This window comes from Mixophyes fleayi, chromosome 1 (assembly GCF_038048845.1).
Source record: "Mixophyes fleayi isolate aMixFle1 chromosome 1, aMixFle1.hap1, whole genome shotgun sequence".
Lineage (NCBI taxonomy): Eukaryota > Metazoa > Chordata > Amphibia > Anura > Limnodynastidae > Mixophyes > Mixophyes fleayi.
Window position 1 is genome coordinate 428,018,330 of NC_134402.1, and position 26,496 is coordinate 428,044,825.

The following is a 26,496-nucleotide window of genomic DNA, read 5'->3' on the forward strand; positions in this document are numbered from 1 at the left end:
TAGATGGCCGGGACGTGGAGGATGTGACGTTCCAGTCATCATAGCGTAGGCCGGGACACATCTCAGAGGGGAACAGTGAGCAGCCAAGTCTTGGGGGACCTCCACGGCTCATAGCAATAAAAGGAAATCAACACAGATTAAGGAAATTTTACATAAAAATTATCATCTATTGAAACAGGATTATATATTAAGTAGAGCTATTCCTGATAAACCAATTACTATTTTTAAAAAGAATAAGAATTTGAAGAATATGCTAGCTCTGAGCTTTTTTAAAGGAACAGAGGAAATAAATGTGATCGGGAAGATGTCTGGTTTCCTTGAAAAACCTAAAGGAAACTTTAAATGTAATAAAACAAGATGTGCATCATGCAGACATATGAAAAATAAATGCAATCGAGTCACCTGTGTCAGGAGAAAGCTTTTATAGTACAGGTTTACATTGTCCCTTAGATTCATGGAACACAGACGAAATCTCATTGTGTATCTAAGCCTTTTATGGAGGTACATAATGCAGATACAGAGCTGGGATAGATTCCGGATTTTGTTTGAAAGAGAGATCTTTAAATTGCGGACACTCCATCCCAAGGGATTAAAGGAATCCCTAGAATTTTACTTTAGATAACTTTTGATAATGATTTTTCTTTGTGCTTTCATGTTTTTCATAGATCTTTTGATCATTGTTACCTTAATATGATTATATTTATTGGTTTACTTTATACTTTATTATTTGTTTTGGTTAGCCCACTTTAGTTCTTTTAAGAATATGGGATTTCAGTCTCCCCCTGTTTATAATACTCTTACTATATATATAGGGAACTCAATTGACATTAACATTATGCTAGGTTTAAAGAATTATTTATACATTTCATGAAAACTTAGATTAGATTCTTTTGTGGCTCAGCAAGCTAAATCGCAGTATTATATATGGTGATGTTTGTGTTCAATTCCCCCTTTATTTATCTTTTATGTAAGGTTTAAAAAGTGTAATATAAATAATTACATACTAAATATATAACCATGCTCGTTTATTCTACATTTATACGTTTATTTAAATATGTTGGACCATTCAGTTACGATTGGATTATTGTATATACTTGTTATGTTTTATTTAGTTTTCACATTTATATCGATAAACGGATATCTATCCTGAGGATCTTTGAATCATCTGGTATTTAAAAATTGTGATTTCTGACTTCCGGTGGGCGTGTCCAGTAAGACGGTACATGCTGCATGAGCTCCGCTACAGCAGAGGATAAACCGAGCGTTTTAAAAACTGAAAAGCGCGGCCACAGCTTCACATTCTGCTGGGATAAGTACCAGGCAAAGGAGATCGCGACCTTCACCGGCTCCCTGGGTGAAATAACACCGGATTTCAGCCCCTGTATTATCGGGGCACAGCTCCGTCGGCCATTTTGGATTCTTCCAGCCGACGGGAGTGCTTGATTCTTCTGAATTTTTACCACCAAACAGTGAGTACAGTGAGAAAACAAGAACCCTATATAACACAGGACCCTAAATTCTACCTCAGTGTGAATGTTTGGATGTTTAATGGTCGATCAAATCAAAGTAAACAAGCAGTTCCCTGAGAGGGGCGACGGCCATTTTAACCCACAACATTCCAAGTTTAAAGTATGAGCTATAACCAAATTTAGACTCATACATACCAAAGAGGGCTAAGGATATGTGAAAAACTAATATGGTACCCACCCTGGGTTACAATTTAAAAACAAACACGGTAGAGAGCATGAAATGATTTACAATGATATATAGGGTCTGAATAACAGATACACTGGTGATGTATATGGAGACATAGAGAGAGGAGGAGAGCAACTAAATATAAGGAGGGAAAAAAAAAAAGAGAAAAGGAAATTGCTGTACACAGATAATAGTCTGTATTATGGACAGATTTGTCACTATGCCGCAAAATGCTAAACAACAACGCGCACGCAATGAGCGGGATCGTAAAAAAAGTGACCTCTCCGAAACACAACAGGCAAGAACACAATCACAGCCAATGTTAGAGAACACTCTTAATGCACAATCACTTGAGGATATATCTGGAACCATGGATAATGTATCAAAGGCCTCATCACACCCAGTTTCATATTCTGATGTAGTACGAGCAATTAAGGAAACCATGGAGCCCTTGATGCAGGCTCAGGCATCCAAACTTACAACAGCAATTCAAGCGCTAAAGGAACAGATGTCACATATTACTCAGCAAGTTAAAGCCAATGAACAACGAATTGGAGAAAATTTCCGCGAAACTATCGCTTTAAAAACAAAAGTGGCAAATTTAGAAAAATCTCAGAAGCAGATGAGCAATAAAATAGATGACCTAGAGAACAGATCTCGCCGAAACAATTTGCGCTTAGTTGGATTGCCGGAGTCGGTAAGAGGCCCATCTCTAGATCACTTCTTGACAGTGACATTCCCCACAATCCTACAAATTCCAGAAGATCAAAGAGGAATTATAATTGAACGTGCACATTGTCTTGGACCACCAAGAGATAATGGATCTCAGAGGCCTAGGACAGTGATATTCAAATGTCTTAACTTTACACACAAGCTTCTGTTGTGGTCAGCAGCGAAGAGGCTGGGACATATCTCATGGGAAAATAACAAGCTCCTACTGTTTCAAGACTATTCAGCGGAGGTCACAAGGGCTCAGAAGGAGTTTGCGTCAGCCTGTTCAAGGATGATCACCGCAAATCGCAAATTTGCATTACTATATCCAGCTCGCATGCGCATCTTTGATGGAAATGAATACAAAGATTTCATGACAGTCGAAGATGCCAACTCCTTCTTAGATGAAGAATTAAATGCAGCGCAAATAATGGAAACCTCCTCAAGCCTGGCAAACCACCCCTGAGTAAGACCTCATCTGAAGGTTGTTGTTGGTATTGACTTATTTATATATAGTTAAACAGAAAGCTTTAAGTTTACATTTATCCTCTTCTGAGTTCTACAAAGTTAAGACCTGTATGTTGTTACCTCTTTTAATTGATACATGCCTTTGTTGCCTTCAAATGTTGAAAGTAATGGAACCATGGTCACAGGCTTTTGAGAAATCCAGTGTAGATAATGAGTCTGATACATGTAAAGCAACAGTTACTGAGATATAATACCAGACTTAACATAGATGATGAAGTAATCTACTACTCAGTAAATGACCCCTGAGAGGTATGGTTTAGTTGTCTAGTTAATTACATAAGAAACCACTAACACTCAGACATAGAAGCAGACTCAATATGGATGTCAATACAGCCTATGGTTATTCCCCTCCTTGATGTTATTTAACCTAAGTTGACCAGTCTTTGTTATTGCCATTTCCTATTTGTCTTCTCTCCTCCTTCTCCCCATTTTCTACTGTGGGTATAATACCACATATATCGGTTAATATGGTATGTTATATCTGATAACAAATGTATTTGACTACTACTTTACTCTCAGTTTTTATCTGAGAGAAAGTTATATTATACAGGATTTGAGTTTATGTACATATCCTATTTTAAACTACCGTAACATTTTGAAGATGTCTAAAGTGACCTAGGGTGATCACTAAATTTTGTATTACAATGTTTTCTGACACCTCACCAAATACCCCCCCATGCACACCCCCATTAACCCACCCTACAGGTATCTTAGATACCTTCCCCTTGGTCCCTTCACCACTAGCTCAGAAGCTGGAGTTTTCAGAGATATTGTTAGGGATAGAAAAGCTAATAAGCACCCTTGAGAGATATAAAGAAACACTTAAGAGCATTTCACTAAATTATTACGTTGAACATGGCTGACCTTAAGATTTGCTCCTGGAATGTAGGAGGAATTAACTCCCCTATAAAGCGTAAGAAAATACTTACATATATCAATAAAATAGGAGCGGATGTCTCATTTCTACAAGAGACGCACCTGACAAGTACAGAACACGCAAAACTCAATATGCTTCGACAGAAAGTACTTGTGTCAGCATCTTATAACTCAAAAGCAAGAGGAGTGGCTATATTGATACGAAAGGGCTTAAACTACGAAATCCATTATTCATTTGCAGATGTAAATGGACGTATGACATTACTAGACATCACAATAGAAGGAATACGATATACTCTATGTAATATATATGCCCCAAACGTATATGACAAAACATTTTTTCAGAAGGTTCTAAGTATGCTATACACTTACATAGATACTCCATTGATTCTGGGAGGGGATTTTAACATAGTGGTGTCCCCTTATCTAGATAGAACAGGACAGAGGGTACGCCGTCCGAAACATCCTATCGGTATCAGTCATTTAATAAAACAATTACAAGTTGAAGATATATGGAGGGTAAGGAATCCGACAACATTGGATTATACATGCTTATCTGCTGCTCACGCCACATTCTCACGAATAGATATGTTTCTGATTGCTTCCTCCCTTCTTACCAGAACCCAGTTAGCTCAAATTGAACCAATATGCATTTCAGATCATGCTCTTATTTGGATTAAAATTGAAAATCCTACTCCTTGGGGGGATTATCGACAATTGGCGGTTCCCCACTTACGTGATGACATCTATTAAGTTTCGAAACAGACTAGAGGCTGCATGGGCCACATACTCTCAAAATAATGCAGAACATCAATTAGACTACGCACTCTTCTGGCAAATAGCTAAAGTAGTAATGAGGGGCGAAATTATGTCTTTTACAAATAAATTTAAAAAAGAGCAATCCAGAACATATAGTGTAGCGCAGAAGGAGATAACTACTGCATTACATAGAATGAAAGCAAACCCTAGCAACCGAAACAAACAATTATATTACCAAAAAAAAGATACCTTCAATACAATAGTAACTCAAATGAGGACCAATTATGCAAACAGGGGTAAATTTCAATTTTATAAACATGGAAACAAGTCAGGGAAACTTCTATCCAATCTCCTGAGAGGTGAAAGGCCTAAGGTTAACATCCCGGCACTAACAGACGAACAGGGTATACTTCAACATACTGGGGAAAAGATTATTGATATATTGGAGTCTTTTTATCAGAAATTATACACATCAACACATATAAATGAAAACTCCAAGCGTGCTTTTTGGGGACAGATTACTCTACCACAAATTTCGGAGTAACAAAGGGAAACACTACTTGCACCCATTACAATAGAAGAAGTAACCTCAGCTATTAAGCATTTAAAACCCTTTAAAGCCCCAGGTCCAGACGGACTGAGTGGGGAGTTTTACAGGTTACTACAATCACAAATTGCGGAACCGTTAACAAACTTTTACAACTCCATTCTGCAAAAACAGTCTATCCCGATGCACTTTAATAGTGCTATTATAAAAGTGTTGCCGAAGCCAGGGAGAGACCCCAAAAATCCCGATTCGTACCGCCCAATATCTCTGTTGGATGTGGACTATAAACTTTTTACAAAAATCTTGGCAGAACGCCTCAAATTTGTAATCCCATCTGTCGTACATAGTGATCAAACAGGATTTCTATGGAACCGCCACTCAGTGACTAACGTACGAAAGGTATTAACAGTAATTCAAGAGATTGAATACTCAGACTCACAGGAGCCAAATTTGGTGCTTTCATTAGATGCTGAGAAAGCATTCGATATGGTGGTATGGGATCACCTATTCGAATCCATGCATAAGTTTGGCTTTCCCTCGGATTACATAACAATCCTACATGCGCTATATACCAACCCATTAACGAGAGTCATGGCGAATGGATTTATCTCGTCCCCACTTACAGTCCAAAGAGGCACTAGGCAAGGGTGTCCATTGTCTCCGTTACTATTTGCCCTGGCTCTTGAACCACTGGCGGTAGCACTGAGAGAAAATACAAAATATCAAGGTATCAGAGTAGGAAAAATAGAGTGTAAGTTAGCATTATTTGCTGACGATATGCTTTTATTAGTAACCAACCCAGAGACCTCAATACCAGCCATATTGGACATTATTACACAATATGGAGAATTTGCCGGATACAAAATTAATTTGAATAAATCAGAGGTCCTACCCATATCTGGTAATCAATCTATCCTGTCGAGCCCATTGATTACCTCCAAATTTACAGTAGCCAATCATAAACTTAAATATCTAGGGGTAAATATCACTCCTCGTATACAAAATTTATAAAATAAAAACTTCACCCCAATACTAACGCAACTGACTTCCATGTTAAATAACTGGGAAAAATTACATTTATCTCTGTTTGGTCAGAATGTAGTTCTTAAAAGTGTTGTATTTCCGAAACTAAGTTATTTACTTCAGATGTTACCAATGGGACTTACTAAATTAGACGCCCATAATTGTACAAAATTGTTTCTACGATTTCTCTGGCAATCCAAACGTCCGAGTATTGCTAGAAACAAACTTAAACAAAATAGAAAAAATGGAGGCATTGGATTTCCTGATGTGATAGCATTCTCTAGATCAGCACTATTCCGATATGCACTGGATTGGCTCCTTAATCGTGATGTATACACTAACAAAAACTTAGAGAGGGAAATATTTACACCATATTCTAGTGCAGCATTGCTTCATCTACCTAAAGTAAAAATCCCTCCACATATACTGAATAATATATTGTTCATACATACTTACAAAGCATGGTTAGCAATCAAAAAGACTTACCAACGAAAGAAACCATATACGAAGTATATAACTTTCTGGGGTAATCCTGAATTCCCATCTGGTATAGACAACACAAACTTTATAAAATGGTAAGCAAAAGGAATTGCAGCCATAAAAGACATTTTTGACCCAGGAGGCACAATGTATACCTTCCAACAACTCCGAGAGAAATATAACCTACCAAATACACAATTTTATATGTACTTACAAGCCAGACATTATACCATGAATATCACTGGTCATAAACTTTGTCTTCCAATGTCTGATGAATTTGAATCTCTCATACATTTCTTAGTCACTAATACCTATAGAATCAAATATATATATATAGCGACATCGTTGCTGGCAGCATACCTAAACTATGGTCAAAAACCCTAGCTTCCTGGCAGAAAGACTCACCTGAACTGACAGATTCTGACCCACTATTGAAACATGTAGATCGCATAATGAAAGCTCTTACCTCAGCTGATCTCCAAGAGATTCGTTATAAAACAATTAATAGAGCATACGTGTCACAGCATCAAAGAAAGCTCATGTTACCAGGTGAATTAGGATGTTGCCCTAAATGTGGAGAAGCAGATGCCACCTTCTTACACAATATGTGGAGTTGTAGGAAAATAGAGAGATTCTGGAACAAGATTGTGGTGTTTATAAACACCAGTTTCCGCATTAAGCTACGGAGAGACTTTAATGCGTTGATGTTCGCAGATTTCCGTAATTGGATACCCAGTCTCCCAGAAACTGACATAAAACCAACACTGATTGTATTGGTGACAATAGCGAAAAAAGTGATATTGAGACATTGGATAAAGACCTCTTCCCCTTCAGTCGCTCAGGTGAAGGCAAAAATACTAGAATCTCTCTCTTTTGATAGAAGGGCAACAATTCCAGACATTGAGAGGGGAGTGTCACGTTTTTATCACAAATGGGGACTCTATATAGAATCCCTACCTCAAAATATACATGACACAATTATGAAGATTTTTGAGTCAACCACATGGTCTTTATTACGTAGACCAGGGTTTCCCAAACCCAGTCCTCAGGGCTCCCCAACAGGGCAGGTTTTCCGGATCACATGTGACATTATTAGAACCACCTGTGGATCTGTTACAATGTGTCAGTCAGTAATGACTACACCTGTGATCCAGCAAGGAGATATGGAAAACCTGCACTGTTGGGAAGCCCTGAGGACTGGGTTTGGGAAACCCTGACGTAGACTATAGCAAGGTATTTACCAGTATAAGATAACAAACTCAGAGAACAAAACTCTATAACATGTGAATGCTGGAATACAAGAATTGGAGGGTAAAAGATGATATTAAGGATTAAATTACACTTCGCCCATCCATTTGTTTCTTGTGGGGAAAAAAAAAAAAAAAAAAAGGGTTCTATAGCGAATATTATATTGCTTATAGTATCTCTAACGCAGCCAAAAGTTACTCCAAGCTGAGCCTCACTCCCTTTCCCACCCCCCCCACCTCGGCCCACCATACCAATCCTACCCCCCCCCCCCATACTTCTATCATTTAAAAATGTGATTGAGAATCAGATACAAAACAGTTAAAGCCAATTGTCTTGTGCATTTTCTTTCTTTTTTTGTTATCGGAGCAAATATAACTAAAATATTGTAAGCCAAGATGGTTGAATAGAATTGTTAATCTTGTATTTTTATATGCACAAAAAACTGTTATATATTTTGTATGTATGACTTCAAGAAACAATAAAAACAGATTATAAAAAAAAAAAAAAAAAGTGATTTCTGAAGTAATAAAATAGAAAATAACGTTCTATAAAAAGAAAACATTTTCTTACTTGGATGAAGCAGTGATATCAGACAAATCTGGTTAATTAAACACACTGCTGTCCAATCCTTTACCAAGTGTTCTGTGATTGGCAGCGGGAGATTAGACGACTATATAGGAATGTATCTTTGCAGCACTATAATCATCTTTGATAGTCATTTTCAATGATGAAACTCATCAGATCGGATCTTACTATTTTGAAGGTAATTTAAGCTATATTAATGATCAGGGAAACAGAGTTTTAAGACTAACTATACCTATGGACGTCCGTATGAATACAATCTAGGGCAGCACGGTGGCCTAGTGGTTAGCACTTCTGCCTCACAGCGCTGGGGTCATGAGTTCAATTCCCGACCATGGCCTTATCTGTGTGGAGTTTGCATGTTCTCCCCGTGTTTGCGTGGGTTTCCTCCGGGTGCTCCGATTTCCTCCCACACTCCAAAAAACTTACAAGTAGGTTAATTGGCTGCTATCAAATTTGACCCTAGTCTGTGTGTGTGTGCATGTTAGGGAATTTAGGCTGTAAGCTCCAATGGGGCAGGGACTGATGTGAATGATGTCTCTGTACAGCGCTGTGTAATCAGTTGCACTATATAAATAAATGGTGATGATGATGATGAATCTAATTGATTATATACTGAACTCTCCTTTGTCCTCCCAAGAGAATGCCAACTGTGGATAGGTAACTACAAGCAACTTCAGACTGTTTTTATTTTGACTAGGGGATGAAGGATCCCTAATCAATTATTATACCAGCGGGGGAGAAGAGTAGATAGAGAATTTGAGCCATTACAGGTATAAACCTGTTATTCATTACAGAAAACAACACTGTTTCTTGGAATAATATAGAGAGGATGTGTTGTTTCCTCACTAGCTATATGATAAATTCAGCTTACTGCAAGATCCTCCATTAATCCGGGAACATTTATCACCCAATTGGGATGAGAAGTAAGGTGAGCTGGCCACTCGCCCGTGCTTCTAGCAGCTTGTTGTTGTATAACAAATTGAAAGCTTGTTTGATTTACGATTGCACAAAAGACTATTTAAAGCTCCATTTATACCAGTCAGAGTGTATATTTATTGTATTCCGATCATCCTTAGGTATTCCTGCTAGATAAGATTCTTAATATTTCCTAAGGTCTTATTGTCCTATTGATTGTTTTACAGTTTGTTTTTTTTTATAAAAAAAAATTATACTATTATACTTTTAATAAAATTGTTATTTATTATGTACTAGCTAGTAGTTTTGGTGTTTTGTCTGTCATATTCTGTGTAACATATATTTGGAAAATCTCTTTTGGATTAGATTATTTCCATTGTATTTGGCATTCTTAATTGTTTTAGCTTGCTGTCATACTTAGGGGAGTGGCATACCCTTATATAAGGGGGGACTATTTAATATATATATATATATATATATATATATATATATATATATATATATATATATATATATATATATTCCCATATAACATACATGTTTTAGACATTTAGAATTACGGTTTAGATAGTGCCTAGGAGATTGTTGTGGTTTTCTCAATCTTTGCACTACATACTACCTTATTATCCCCGATTGACAGAGGAACGCACAGGCGTGCAAATCCTTCATCAACCTCATTCACCTTATTATTCCTAAACACTAATGTTTCATGACAATTCCTGCATATATTTTATATGCATTACTACTCCAATCTGCACTATTCCATGATATCCAAAAACCCTTTACTGAGTAGTACTGCTTTTAATGGATATTACTACTACTGGTCAACTTCATTGATTTATTTGATGTTCCTGGGCATTAATGAGCATTATCATGGGCACTGTCACTGTCATATTTGATCTTTCAGGGCATTATCACTTCCATATATTAGTTTAGGGCATTGCCCCTGACATATTATATTCAACTTATGGAAGGTATGATTGATAATGTTGTTGACCTGCATTACAGAGTCTTACTGGCATAAGTCTGGAAGATAGTTACTACTGTGTGGCTTTAGAATGGCCTGGTCACTCTCATTTATATTATCTTATGCCCTTTATTTTGCACTTTTTGATGATATGCAAAAATCCATTTAGACTTTAAACTACCGCAATCCCAGTAGTACACATTTGCTTTGAAAAAAAGAAAAACACACACACACAATTTTTTTTTTTAAATAACAACCTTTTTTAATAGAAAATTAACAAATGTAACAGCCAACAAAACTGTATAAATTATAAATATGTATTTTTTTAATCATATCAAGATATTTTGTTATTGATTCCTGTTTTTTTTCTTCTGATTATGGGAAGGTGGAGTATTTCTTCTGTCCCTGGAAAGAAAAAGAGAATTAAAAGACTATTATAACATCACAACATCATTATATGTTAGAAACATATCTTTGCTCTATGGGTGTAAATTGGTCCCATTTTTTTTCTCGATCTGTAGAGTGCAGAGGTACTACTATAAGAGAAAATCTCTGCAAGATTCATCTTAGTGTGAAAACAGTACGACCCAGAGGGCTGCATTGTGGAGGCACATGCCGATATTGACGAGGGGGGAGATTTGCTTTACTAAAAGGCAAACACTTACTAAGTCCATTACCTGTAGAGTAGCAAGCTTTGTCTAGGCCTAAGACAAATAAAGGATTTCTTAGGTCTACATTTTTATGCTGTGAAACAATTAATATAAACTATATTATTAAATCGAGATATTTGCATTTTTCTTCAGGGGCCTGGGATGGGCTCCATGCCTCTTCTTTGGGGGCCTGGGATGGGCTCCATGCCTCTTCTTCAGGGGCCTGGGATGGGCTCCATGCCTCTTCTTCAGGGGCCTGTGATGGACTATATGCCTCTTTTTCATGGGCCTAGGATGGGCTCCATGCCTCTTCTTTAGGGGCCTGGGATGGGCTCCATGCCTCTTCTTCAGGGGCTTGGGATGGGCTCCATGCCTCTTGATCAGGGGCCTGGGATGGGCTTCATGCCTCCTCCAACTCATCATCATCCTTCATCGGGTCTTCGACGATTACAAGGGTTTCTTCCCAGGACTCGGCCAGGTCTTCCTCCAGGGGTGGGGAAAGGGGTAGCTCCAGGGTTGAGAAAAGTGTTCCAGGGCTGGGAAGGGGTGGGGAAAGGTTTGATTTTCAGTAATGTTGTCAAATCATTTGGTGTTCTATTTTCTCTACATGAACCCATATGGCCCCATATACATTTCACATGTGAACATACTAATGTGTATAATTAATGCACTGATATGATGGAAAAACGTGGATGTTATGGACACAAACATACATGCTTATGACATTATTTTTTTCTTCCATTATGTTAGCTGGAGATGCAGAGGAGCAGAGTGAGGTGGAAGAGGAGACCAGAGTGGATGACACCCGTGAAGGGGCAGAGGAACAACAGCCAAAGGATGAAGATTCTGGGAGTAGTGGGCAAGACACTGTCACACGCCGGTCCCATAGACAGATATCGGCGTTGTGACTTTCCTCTTGTATACCGTGATTGAACTTACTCCTGGTTCTGAGACATCACTTTTACTCAGGTGTTCCTTGTTACCTGGTTCTGGACCTCCTCCCGATTCTCATTGGTTTTGGACTATTATTTAAACCTCCCATGGTTCTCTGGTCATTGCCTGTTCTTCGTGTTACTTACTCAGTACTAGGATATGGCTTCCATAAGTTTGATCTTCCTATCGTTCATTGCTGTCTGGATTTAACTGAAACTTCACTCCGCTGTTACCTGCATGCTGAGCTATAATTGGGAACTGCTTGCTGCACCTGTGTCTATTACTACAGCTCAAGCTTCTCATCTTTATTCGACTGGCTCAACATCGTTATTACTGCATGGTTAGATCTACTGCCAAGTTACCTGTCATCTGTAGTTCCACGCTTGGCTCAGCTGAAACTTCTCTCCGCTTCTGACCTGCATGCTGAACTATCATTGGGAACTGTCTGCTGCACCTGTGTCTATTACTACAGCTGAAGTTTCTCATCTTTACTCAGCAGGCTCAATACTGCTATCACTTTACAGTTAGATCCATTACCGAGTTACCTGTCATCTGTAGTTCCACGATCGGCTCAGCTTCGCTTCGCTTCGCTTCTAGCCTGCACGCTGTATGATTATCGTGAACTGTTTGCTGTACCTGTGTCTATTCCCACAGCTCAAGTTTCTCATCTATACCAGGCCGGCTCAAAATTGCTGTGGCTTTACCATTGGATCTACTGCTGTGTTACCTGTCACCTCTAGTTCTACGTACGGCTTAGATGTACTTCATTCCTCCGCTACTTCTAGGTAACGAACTGTTTGACGTACTTGTATTCATCCAAGTCATTTGGGATTGCTATCTGTAGAATCTACAAGTTCAACGCCTTTGCTTTTCTACTATGAGAATTATCGCTATACCAGTAACTCACCTGCTACGTTGAATCATCTTCATTTTCGGATCAGCTAGTTCTATATTATTACTTTGTTCGGACTGTGGCTGTACCAGTGATTCACATTCCTCTGCCGTGTGTTATTTTATTGGATCTAGCATTCTCCATTCATCATCCTCAGCGTTGAACTATTGTTCTACTCATCTCCTGCAGTTGTCAAGGGTTACCAACCATGAAGTAGCATATTGCGATTCATCTCTTCTTCCTGACCAACCTGCCGTGCGTTCAGTGCCTGCCGTTATATATATATATATATCTTCTCATCTCAATTATACCAATGGCCAATATATTACGTTGCAGCACATCCCAGCTTACAGCTACCATCTTCCAGTATTATCATTACCAGTGATGCTTGTTAGCTATGAACTTTTAAATTGTGAATATCATCATTTCACTTATCCATTGTGTCCTAACCTCCACTACCCTCTGCCAGTGCTTGTCTGGGAGACCGCGACCTGCGGGAGAGGAGCAGCGCAGACCATATTCCCTTGCGGGGATCCCTGGTGAAGACCTCCTACCCATTAGACTCTGCACTCCTGGGTGAGTTCCATCTTGCCAGAGGCAAGGGATCTACAAAATCATTCAGCGTCGTGACAGACACAAGGTTGAAAGAGTTTTTGACAAAATGTAAGAAAGCAATAATAATTTAAAAAACAAAATGGATCAAATACACAATACCCTCACCATGATCCATTCCACAGGTTCAGAATTCACACCCTGCCCCCTTTTGCCCCTCCTTCCCATCTGCAACATTTTTACTCTCTACACCATCTGCCACCTGCTGCCACTTCTGTCCCTATGCCACCTCTTTACTCTCCTTACCCTGTGCCACCTGTTTACCCTCCTATCCCAGTGACATGTGCTGTCCCTCCTACCCCACTGACAACTGCTGCTCCTCCGGCCCCAGTAGAATCTGATGCTCGGATGACCCAAAGCCAGCACATCCAATGGTGGGCCAGGGGACAAGCGAGAGTGCAAGTCCAAATAATGTTGCTTCTTTTCATGTGTGTTTTTGTGTGTCGCTTTTTTTGCATGTTTGCTCCACTTAATACAGAATTTTGAAGAAAAAAAAAAAAAGTTTCCATTTACTGTAAGCATTACACTCTAAGCCAACCAATAAGGTACTTACATGTATTGTAAAGTAAAATGAAATCACATGTGCCTTCAAGGCTGAATAATCTTGTGAATCTGGATAACTAGGATCAACGTCATCTTCCAGTGTGCGTAACTAGGGCTGTGCGATAGGGGCGACCACCCAGGGAGCAAGGCTGAAGGGAGGGCGCCGTTTATGAATGTTTTAGGTTAATTTGGATAAAATTGAGGGCTAGGGGGCGGTGTTTTTTTATTTTAAAATTACGGCTCTGCCTCTTCCTCCTCTGCCTCTTCCACCCATAAATTGTAATATTGAGAAAAAATTCCCTTATGCATTGAATATTTTGGGGTCTACATATTATAGACAAAACAAACTTCCAGCTAGCAAAGCTTGTTCCTCACAAATAAATAAAAAAATTAATTTTGTGTGTTAAAAAAATAAAAAGTATGAATTGTCATTTTTGAAATATGCCAAAAAATCCAAAACAAATGCATGCAATTATGTACAAACTGCATCACACAGGTAACAGTTCTAAGATTTTAGAACAGACTGCATGGCACAATGTATGCAACTATATCTGAACATTTGAAATAATGCAAGATGAGAATTTATTTGATGTATGTTATAAGTCTCACATTGACCGACATTTTAAAAAAGAGATTCATAGACTTATAAAACACATCAAATTAGGACAATTTCAAGCCTTCTCACATGCTAATACATGTCATGCTTTTGGATAAAATAGTATTGCTACTAAGGCGCACACGTGAAAGTTTCACCAATCTCTTTTCAGTAAGCAGTCAGCAGTTTCTTAATTTCGCTTTATTTTAGTTTTTTTAGTTTTTTTAAATCTCTTTTTTATTGAAAATGTAAATAGCTTTTACAAACATTTCTGTCTTGCATTGAGCTATAAAATGAAGGTATTACAGAGAAACAAAAAATAAAAGGTGGGACAATTAGTCCGGCATATAAAATACTATTTAGTTATCAGTAGTAAAACATGTAGGGATGGGGGATAGACAAAGAGGGGTAAAGAGTGGGATAAAAAGGCAAAGCTGAGAGAAGGGGTGAATAGAGGGGTTCACTTATTCCACTGAGAAAATAATGGTGAATTCTTGAATTCAAGCCACTCAAACCATATATAGTAATATTCCCTATAATTATCCCTTGATGAATAAAGTATATCATCCATTATCCTAGGATTCTAATCGGGCATACCACTCTTTAATGGTTGGGATATTCGGAGATCTCCAATGAACCGGGATCACGGCCTTTGCCGCGTTGCTAAGATTTTTAACTGTTGACTTTTTATATTGGGAGATGGTCATTTTATTGTCGTTTAATAGCCAGTATTTGGGACAATTGGGTAGCTCGACACCCACTATTTCTTTAGCAACTAGAAGGACTGCATTCCAAAAAGTTCTAAGTGCAATGCACTCCCACCATATATGTAATGGAGTACCTGGCGCCGACAAACATCGCCAGCACATGTTTGACACCCCGGGAACCATCTTAGCCAACAGGCTGGGACATCTATACCACCTAGTCAACACCTTGTACTGTGTCTCAACTACCCGTATACTGCCCGAGCTAGACTGAGTGCCTAAAAAGATGTCATTCCAATCTTGGTCAGTTATTGAGCAGTCCAATTCCCTCTCCCAGTCTCGTATGAAGGTGGGTTGTTTACTAAAGGCATGTTCAATGAGGATACTGTAAATGAGAGATAACGTGTGTCTAGGATCTAATGTGGTGGTACAAAGAGATTCAAACTGGGTAAGCGGCCGCCTCGCAGATTCCCGTATCTCCGGGGAGCCCAGAAAGTGGCGAAGCTGTATGTATCTCCAAATCTCCGCATCTGGGACTTCCCATTTTGACTGGAGATCAGTGAAAGGCAGAACCCCAGACACGTCCACCAGCTGGCCGACCCTATGAAGTCCCGTCCCTGTTTAATGTCTGAAAGTCCGTCTAGCAAGGCCTGGGGTAAATTCCGGATTGTCAATAATCGGGGTCAAAGGTGAGTGTAGTGAGGAGATGTGAGAGACTGAACGCAGTCTGGCCCATCTAGCCAGAGTTGGTGTAACAGTCGGGTGGATAACTTTAGGGAGTGAGTGCAGCCATGGTGTGAATTGGAGTGCTTGGCCTGAAACATAACTCTCTATCCAGACCCATTGCTTTCGCTTTATTTTTTGAATCTCAATGACACAATGGCGTCCACATGTCATGATGTTATAATGTTATTTGATGAGTGGTGTCAGATGTGTAGGTAAATTGACAATCATGAAATTAGATTTGTGAATGCCGAGCTTAGTCATCACTATCATACACTTGACCTGTACCAGGTGCAAACCTTATGTTTGAAAAGGAGCGTACGCCTGAGCTTGAATCACCCGTAGCTGCTTGGAGACATCTCTACTGTACTTCGGCTATGTTCAACCGCCCCTTCTCTCCCCCGTTCTGCCCTTCAAGTAGTAGGTGGTAGTGGGTGTCCTTTGTGAAGTTGAATTGCATACACTTAAGTTCAATGGCGTCTTGAGCAATTTTATGCAAAATACCTTCTGCTTGTGAACGTGCTTTGTGCAGTGAAAAGAGCCCCAGTGGTGACTTGGGAATGTGTAACACTATGTGTGATGGACATAGGGGGCAGTGAATGAGGATGGTTTTAGGGCAAGGCTACAGGATGTTTGAAATGGGTACTGTCCATTAGGACTTTTTTATCTACACATTATAATAACCACGTTTGAGCTTATTTAAAACATATTTTCATTGATGTTGGTAAGAAACACAGTAATGGAAAAACATAATTCAAATAATGCATTCAGGCCTCTCCATCCTGCATACAGAACAGAGGTAAAAAGACATGTTTATTTTTAATTGGCTAACTAATTATGTTGAATTTGGGGGTCTAAGCTTGATCCCTGTTCTGGGCCAACTGTGAAGACAACTATTTTGTAGGTTGAGCCACTATAGCCAACATATTGTAGGAGCTAGTGACTTCATTGATGCAGCTAGTTCCTAGTGAGCTGATTGGCTGCCTTCATTTAATATTGGGTCAACCCATAAAATGGCAGCCTCCAATTTGTGTAGGTGATGGGTACAATGACCTTTGGCACACTTTAACAGTTCATCGGTTTTCTATTGTGATCTGTCTTTGTTTGTTTGTCCAGGCTCACTTCGTGGTCTAACGGACTTTCGGAGATTTATAAATAAATAACTAGATAAATATACAATTTAGACAGGTTCTGCGGTCTCCAGCTATGCACCAGATTTATTAATAGGAAAGCTTACATTTCCCCTTTACTTAATACCCATCACAGAAGATAAAGTACGTAACTTTAACCTGAAAATTCGATACACCAATGCTGGTATCTGCTGAATTGTGCACTTCATTAAATATCATTTCCTCAGAGTACAGTCTCTAAGAGAACAGAACATGACCTCTCATTATCTGTCTTTGTACAGCTGGCTTTACATGGAACAAAATAAGTACATTTCTTATAAGCTGTTGGATTTAACAATGTAACAATGAGGTTATTTTGTTGTTCATCACAATAATTATTGGTGCAATTTCCTCAAGTTGTAAATTGGGTACATATAATAAAAGCCTTTTATGTCTGAATAAAATAGTTGATCTATTTTCATTTCTCTTTACTGTTCCTGTCAATTGTAAGGTGTCAGGTTGGTTTAAATTTTTTTTTTTTATTTGTGGCGAGATGATCGCCACAACTACCAAAACACAGTAAACACTTGCAAAGTATATTGACAGTAAATGCTTTCACATAGATATGATAACTGATATATCAAATGTGGGGCTGGACCAGATGTCCATCTGACCTGACATTTCTTTGTAGTCCAAATCAGCCTGTAACCAGCTCATGCAGACACTTACCACTAGGGATGTTCACTGACCCCCATGTTTTGGTTTTAGTTTTGGATCTGTATTAACTTTGTGTTTTGGATGTGCCCTCACATGTTTTGGTTTTGGTTTTGGTTTGGGATCTATTGTATTTTTTTGCTAAAATTGCTAAAATAACTTTTATTGTTCTTACATTATTATTAACCTCAATAACATTAATTTCCAGTTATTTCCAGTCAATTTTGACCACCTCTTAGGACACATTATTATTCTCATCCAGTGTAGGCCAAAAACTGCAGCGAGTTGGCTGGTTACTAGGCGACAGAGTAACAGCTGAAACACACGGCAGTTTATAGCACATCTATGAAATATTGCCACACAGCAGTGTCAGAATTGAAAAGTGGTGCAAAATGGAATTGTCATTCGCCCCTCCCACCCTTATGTTGGATTGACCTAATATGATTGAAGGGCAGCAGATTAGACAAGGTTATAAAGTTGACAATATAATAACATTGACAGTATTATTAGGACAACAAATGAAATGTTGACAGTATTTATTAGATTGACAATTCAAATGTAGACAGTATTATCCCTAACTCTTACCCAGTCCCTGTCTCTAGACCTGTCTCAAACCCTGTCCCTGTTCCTATCCCCAGACCTGTCCCTAACCTTATCCTTATCCCTGGCCCTATCCCTATCCCTGTCCCTAAACCTGTCCCTATTCGTATCCCTATCCCTATACATGTCTTTAACCATATCCCTAGCCCTATAATAATAATGTCCACATTTGAAAAGTATACCTAACAAGTTAACCCGTGCATGATACTCATGCATTCTAGTCAAATCAAGCTACTTAAGGTCTTAAAAAGGTTCTTGTCATGCATTTGGGTATAGCCCATTCCTCCTCAGGGGAAGAGCGTTACTTCCCGACGCAAGCACCCTTTGTAATGTGTGTTCATGAGGTAAAATTACCTCACGAAAATGAGTTTGACCCCTCAATTCGTAAATTTAGCCTTTACTACCCCTCCCACAGGGGGAAGGGGGGATGATGGAAGTTAACTGACTTCACTATTCTAATTTTTTTGTCAAATGATGTTAGTATACCAAATTTCAGGTCAATTGGATGAGCCCTTTCTGAGAAAATAGTTTTTTCCACACACACACACACACACACTAACACACACCGCTACACATGTGTGTTTTAATGAGGTAAAATTACCTCACGAAAATGAGTTTGAGCCCTCAACTCGTAAATTTAGCCTTTACTACCCCTCCCACGGGGGGAAGGGGGGATGATGGAAGTTAACTGACTTCACTATTCTAATTTTTTTGTCAAATGATGTTAGTATACCAAATTTCAGGTCAATTGGATGAGCCCTTTCTGAGAAAATAGTTTTTTCCACACACACACACACACACTAACACACACCGCTACACATGTGTGTTCATGAGGTAAAATTACCTCACAAAAATGAGTTTGAGCCCTCAACTCGTAAATTTAGCCTTTACTACCCCTCCCACGGGGGGAAGGGGGGATGATGGAAGTTAACTGACTTTACTATTCTAATTTTTTTGTCAAATAATGTCAGTATACCAAATTTCAGGTCAATTGGATGAGCCCTTTCTGAGAAAATAGTTTTTTCCACACACACACACTAACACACGCTGCTACATATGTGTGTTCATGAGGTAAAATTATCTCACAAAAATGAGTTTGAACCCTCAACTCGTAAATTTAGCCTTTACTACCCCTCCCACGGGGGAAGGGGGATGATGGAAGTTAACTGACTTCACTATTCTAATTTTTTTGTCAAATAATGTCAGTATACCAAATTTCAGGTCAATTGGATGAGCCCTTTCTGAGAAAATAGTTTTTTCCACACACACACACACACACACACACTAACACACGCCGCTAGGCTTTTACTTTTATATATTAGATAATGCTAAGAATTTAGTAGGTCAGTGTATAACTCCGCCCAGCAGGTGGCGCTGCAGCTTGTTTGTTTTTTTTTTCACACACAGACTAACACACGCTGCTAGGCTTTTATATTATAGATCATACTGTCCACCATGTGAATTGGCGACCTAATATTACTGTTGACACCTGAAATGTCGACTGTTAAACAAGCTGATAGACCAAGGCCAAAATGTAAGAAAAATGCAATATGGAATTGTCCTTGGGCCCAAACACCCACCCAACCATATGTTAAAAAGGACATCTACAAATTAGCAAACCAAGCACTTCAGCAACAAGGACTGCCACTTTTGTGGCTGAAGGGCTTGGTTTATTTGGGCCCCCATAGAACAAGCTACCAATGGGTTTAAGGCACCTAAGCTAACAGTGCTGTCAATGAACCCTACAGTGGCAAGATGTTGTTGTCATCATCCTCAACCTCATCCTCACCCACATCAGTGTGTACAACATCCTTACACAATATTAATTCATCCCTGCTGGAATCCACCATTGCATAAGTCTCTGTACTGTGATGTAATTGCCGTTAAAGGTCCCCTTCATGGAATTTATAGTTCATTCTGATGAAAATCATCTTTTCCACATTTTTAGGAAGTAGCATCCTATGACGATTGCTAATAAGGTTCCCGCCTGTGCTGAAAACTGTGCTGTGCTGAAAACTCTTTCTGAGTACACACTGGAGGTGGGCAGCTTAGGTATTGCAAAGCAAGTTTGTACATGGGTCTCCAAATTGCCTTTTCTTCCTCCTAGTATGTAAAGGGACTGTCTGACGTGTGACATAATTCTAGCAGAAATGGATTCACTTTCTCCAACCTGGATTAGGGGTGGCAGAAACAGAGGCGCGGATTCTAACAAACCACAGTTTTTCACCAGGGTGGTTCGTTAGACCAGTCCTGGTTACGTTTTAGTAGGTGACGTAGAAAGACTAGTATCATCAGCTGGTTGGTGCTGTTGCTCTTCTGTTGATTGATCGTGATCCATATATCGATGAACCACACAGAATTTTTCCAAAAAAGCGAACGTTTTTAAAACTTTTTCCGGAAATGACAAATGAGTATACAACTGAATAGAGTACACACTGCAAGTCAGTGATTTATGTGAGCAACACAGTCAGATACACTATGGCACACAATTTGTATAAAATAGAGAATCATAGCTTTTTTCAGCAAATGACAACTGAGTAGAGTACACACCGCTAGTCAGTGATTTTTGTGAACTACGCTGTCAGTATACACACACTACAGTGTGCAATTTGAATAAAATAGAAATGAAATGGAGCAAATGACACCTGAGTAATGACAGCTGAGTAGAGTACAAACTGTCAGGCAGCGATTTAGGTGTAGTGTTGCAAGATAGAATGAGATTTGTGGCTGGAGACTGGAGAGTGACAAAAACAATGCTAGCCCCCCTGTGGCTGTGTGAGCAATGGCGCCAGATCTCCTGGGGAAGGAGGGACATACGTAATGCAAAACCCGCGAGATCTAACGATGCGGCGATTACGTTTTGCCTCATCGTCAGATCCGAGGAAGCAGAGGAATATCGAGCCGGCTCTGCTCGGTACTCGGATTTACTAAGTTTGGAGGGGTCAGTTTTCTAAAAACCGTACCTGCACATCTCTACTTACCACCCTATGCAGTCACTTACCAAATAAACCAACTGTTTGTCAGCACATTAGTTTATTTGTGATGAACTTGACTATATAAAGGCATTTCAGCTGAATTCCAGGGTCTCGAGGTAAAGCTGACAAATGCACTTACTGTAACATTTTCGGGTCAGCCAGTGACCTCACATAAATGCCAACACTTGTCATTGGCTGACTGGATTTTTGTTTTGTTTTTTATTTGGAACAATTATTTATGGGACCACACACACAGTACAATTGTTAGACGATTTCTTTAAAAATCTTATCTGTGTGATCTCACCTGCCAGTGAAGGCAGACAAGGTCACCGGGTGTGCAGACTAGGAATGGGAGGATGGCCTCACTTAGAGCCAGTGATGTGGAGAGCTGTGTTACAGAAGGGATGGAGCTTATCTGCGCATCGTGAAAGCACCAGCATCGGCTGTGGAAGGCTCACATGGAGGCCATGATTTCGTGAGTGGTGGCCATATTGCAGCAACAGGACCCAGGAGGTAAGATGGAGGTTAGGGATCCCCAGGAAAGTGGGGGTGCATGGCTAATGCTGCAATGCACCAGTTTTGATTAGCCCCTGGGAGTAAGTAAAAGAGGGGTGCTCTGCGAATAATATAGGCAGAGATAGAGAGTGATCCCCGCCAGAAGAAGAGGCCATGAGTAGCAAAATTAATGCTTAGAGAAAGAGTTCCCATATAGTAACAAGGCCTGAAAGGAGAGTTCAGCAAGAGGGATCTCGTCTTCAGGGGTCACTCTAAAGAGAAACAAAATGTACCATAGGGGGAGGCATCATTAAGACTTAAAGGCTTTTCAGAGAAACCCATCAACTAAGCGGGAGGTATTGCTTGACTGTAGTGTGGATCACCAGTTTAACAAAATGTGAAACTCCTTCAAGTGAGTCATTATAATGCAGAGGGGAGAAGCCCTCATTGTGGTATCTAGGGATGTGCACCGGCGACTTTTGAGGTCTCATGTTTTGTGTTTTGGATTCGGATTTTCTCGATGTTTTGGGTTCGGATTTGTTTTGCAAAACACCTGCCGAAAGGTTTTGGTTCGGATTTAAGGTTTTGGATTCGGATTTATTTTGAAAAAAACCTAAAAGTGTAAAAATCAAGTTTTTGGGCTTATTTTCACTCCTACGCTATTATTAACCTCAATAACATTCAATAACAATAATTTCCACTAATTTAAAGGCTATTCTGAACACCTAACACCTCACAATAATTTTTTTTTTTAGTACAAAATGTTGCAACGAGGTATCTTTCTGGACTGCGGAGAGGAGTGTTCCCCACAATACAATTAAAAACCCATCAACAGCTCTGAATTACACCCAAAAATAGTATCTGGACTGCGTAGAGGACTGGCCACTGGCCACCACAATATAATATATAGAAAACCTTCAACAGGTTAGAATTACACCCAAAAATAGTATCTGGACTGCGTAGAGTAGTGGGCACTGGGCACCACAATAAAAAATATATAGAAAACCTTCAACAGGTCTGAATTACACCCAAAAATAGTATCTGGACTGCGTAGAGGACTGGCCACTGGCCATCACAATATAATATACAGAAAACCTTCAACAGGTCTGCATTACACCCAAAAATAGTATCTGTACTGCGTAGAGGACTGGCCACTGGCCACCACAATATAATATATAGAAAACCTTCAACAGGTCAGAATTACACCCAAAAATAGTATCTGGACTGCGTAGAGTAGTGGGCACTGGGCACCACAATAAAAAATATATAGAAAACCTTCAACAGGTCTGAATTACACCCAAAAATAGTATCTGGACTGCGTAGAGGACTGGCCACTGGCCACCACAATATAATATATAGAAAACCTTCAACAGGTCTGCATTACACCCAAAAATAGTATCTGGACTGCGTAGAGGACTGGCCACTGGCCACCACAATATAATATATAGAAAACCTTCAACAGGTCTGAATTACACCAAAAAATAGTATCTGGACTGTGTAGAGCAGTGGGCACTGGGCACCACAATAAAAAATATATAGAAAACCTTCAACAGGTCTGAATTACACCCAAAAATAGTATCTGGACTGCGTAGAGGACTGGCCACTGGCCACCACAATATAATATATAGAAAACCTTCAACAGGTCTGCATTACACCCAAAAATAGTATCTGGACTGCGTAGAGGACTGGCCACTGGCCACCACAATATAATATATAGAAAACCTTCAACAGGTCAGAATTACACCCAAAAAAAGTATCTGGACTGCGTAGAGTAGTGGGCACTGGGCACCACAATAAAATATATAGAAAACCTTCAACAGGTCTGAATTACACCCAAAAATAGTATCTGGACTGCGTAGAGAACTGGCCACTGGCCACCACAATATAATATATAGAAAACCTTCAACATGTCTGCATTACACCCAAAAATAGTATCTGGACTGCGTAGAGGACTGGCAGCTGGCCACTGGCCACCAAAATATAATATATAGAAAACCTTCAACAGGTCAGAATTACACCCAGAAATAGTATCTGGACTGCGTAGAGGACTGGCCACTGGCCACCACAATATAATATATAGAAAACCTTCAACAGGTCTGCATTACACCCAAAAATAGTATCTGGACTGCGTAGAGGACTGGCCACTGGCCACCACAATATAATATATAGAAAACCTTCAACAGGTCAGAATTACACCCAAAAAAAGTATCTGGACTGCGTAGAGTAGTGGGCACTGGCCACTACAATATAATATATAGAAAACCTTCAACAGGTCTGCATTACACCCAAAAATAGTATCTGGACTGCGTAGAGGACTGGCCACTGGCCACCACAAAATAATATATAGAAAACCTTCAACAGGTCTGCATTACACCCAAAAATAGTATCTAGGCTGCGTAGAGGACTGGCCACTGGCCACCAAAATATAATATATAGAAAACCTTCAACAGGTCAGAATTACACCCAGAAATAGTATCTGGACTGCGTAGAGGACTGGCCACTGGCCACCACAATATAATATATAGAAAACCTTCAACAGGTCAGAATTACACCCAAAAATGGTATCTGGACTGCGTAGAGTAGTGGGCACTGGCCACTACAATATAATATATAGAAAACCTTCAACAGGTCTGCATTACACCCAAAAATAGTATCTGGACTGCGTAGAGGACTGGCCACTGGCCACCACAATATAATATATAGAAAACCTTCAACAGGTCAGAATTACACCCAAAAATAGTATCTGGACTGCGTAGAGTAGTGGGCACTGGGCACCACAATAAAATATATAGAAAACCTTCAACAGGTCTGAATTACACCCAAAAGTAGTATCTGGACTGCGTAGAGTAGTGGGCACTGGGCACTGCTATAAAAAATATATAGAAAACCTTCAACAGGTCTGAATTACACCCAAAAGTAGTATCTGGACTGCGTAGAGTAGTGGGCACTGGGCACCACAATAAAATATATAAAAAACCTTCAACAGGTCTGCATTACACTGCACATACGGCTGCTCCTCCATCCTCTCCATCATATACATGTTGGAGTTTCAGCGTGTGAAAATCTCTTGTTTTTGATAATGTCAGTGCCTTTTGAATATTTTTCAATTTGCCCCACAACACTGAATGTACTTTATCTATGATACGCATCTATCTATCTTGACTGCATAGCGTGGTGGCCCCGGTGCACAATTTGGTACCGAGGCCACAATATAATTAAAAAACCCTCCACGGGTCAGAATTCCACCAAAAAAGGGTATGGACTGCGTAGTGTGGTGTGCCCGGAACACAATTTTTTACAGCGCCAACAATATAATTAAAAAATTGGGCATCAACTGTCACCGTTGTTTAATATCTGATACACCTAAATATGGACTGCACAGTGGAGTGGCCCCGGTAGTAAATTTGGTCCCGGGGCCACAATACCTCCTCCAACTTCCAAGTGTAGTATTTATAAAGACAGACAGCGTCGAAGTGTTATTAGTTGACTTTCTTAACCCTAAAATTGTCCCTGTTGCAAATATTCGTGCAATGGACAGTTACTTTTTCATTGAAAGACTCAAGCTTTCAAGTGTAGTGTTTATAAAATATAAACAACAATACAGTAGTTTTAGAGCACGTCAATACCTCTTGTTTTAAATTATGACAGGGCATTTTACTTTTGGTTTAATTTCTTGAATTTGTTTAAATTTGGTTTTACTTTTTTAACATGGCAAACGACTGTTGATTGGTCATATAATGCAAAAAAAAAAGTTCCAAGATGGAATTGTCCTTGGGCCCTCACACCCACCCTTATGTTGTTGAAATAGGACATGCACACTTTAACATACCAATCATTTCAGCGACAGGGCCTACCAAACAACTTTGGCTGAAATGATTGGTTTGTTTGGGCCCCCACACCAAAAAAGCTATTCATCTCTCCCTGTACAGACTAAACAGGCTCTACTGAGGAAAGATGTCGTCCTCATCCTCAACCTCTGATTCCTCTCCCCCTACAGTGTGTACTTCCTCCTCATCACATATTATCAATTCGTCCCCGCTGGACTCCACAACCACAGGTCCCTCTGTACTATCTGGAGGGCAGTGCTGTACTTCATTGAGGAATTGATTATTCATTTTTATAAACATCATTTTTTCAACGTTATGAGGAAGCAACCTCCTTCGCCGCTCACTTACCAGGTTCCCCGCTGCACTAAAAACTCTTTCCGAGTACACACTGGAGGGGGGACAGCTCAGGTAAAATAGAGCCAGTTTGTACAGGGGCTTCCAAACTGCCATTTTTTCCTGCCAGTAACAATATGGACTGTCTGACATGTCTACTTGGATGGTGTCAGCAAAGTAATCATCCACAATTTTTTCTATTGTGACAGCATCCAATGCAGCGAGAGTAGACATGTCTGCAATGGTTGGCAGGTCCTTCAGTCCAGACCAGATGTTATCAGCATCCCCGCCAGCGCCTCTTTTGGGAAAACTGAGCTTTTTACTCGCAGCCATAGATGTGGAAGAAAATGAGGGTGGAGCTGTTGGCATGTCACGGTCCTCTTCAGAGGACAATCTCCTGACCAGCAGGTCTTTGCACCGCTGTAGACTTGTGTCCGCCGGAAACAGAGACACAACA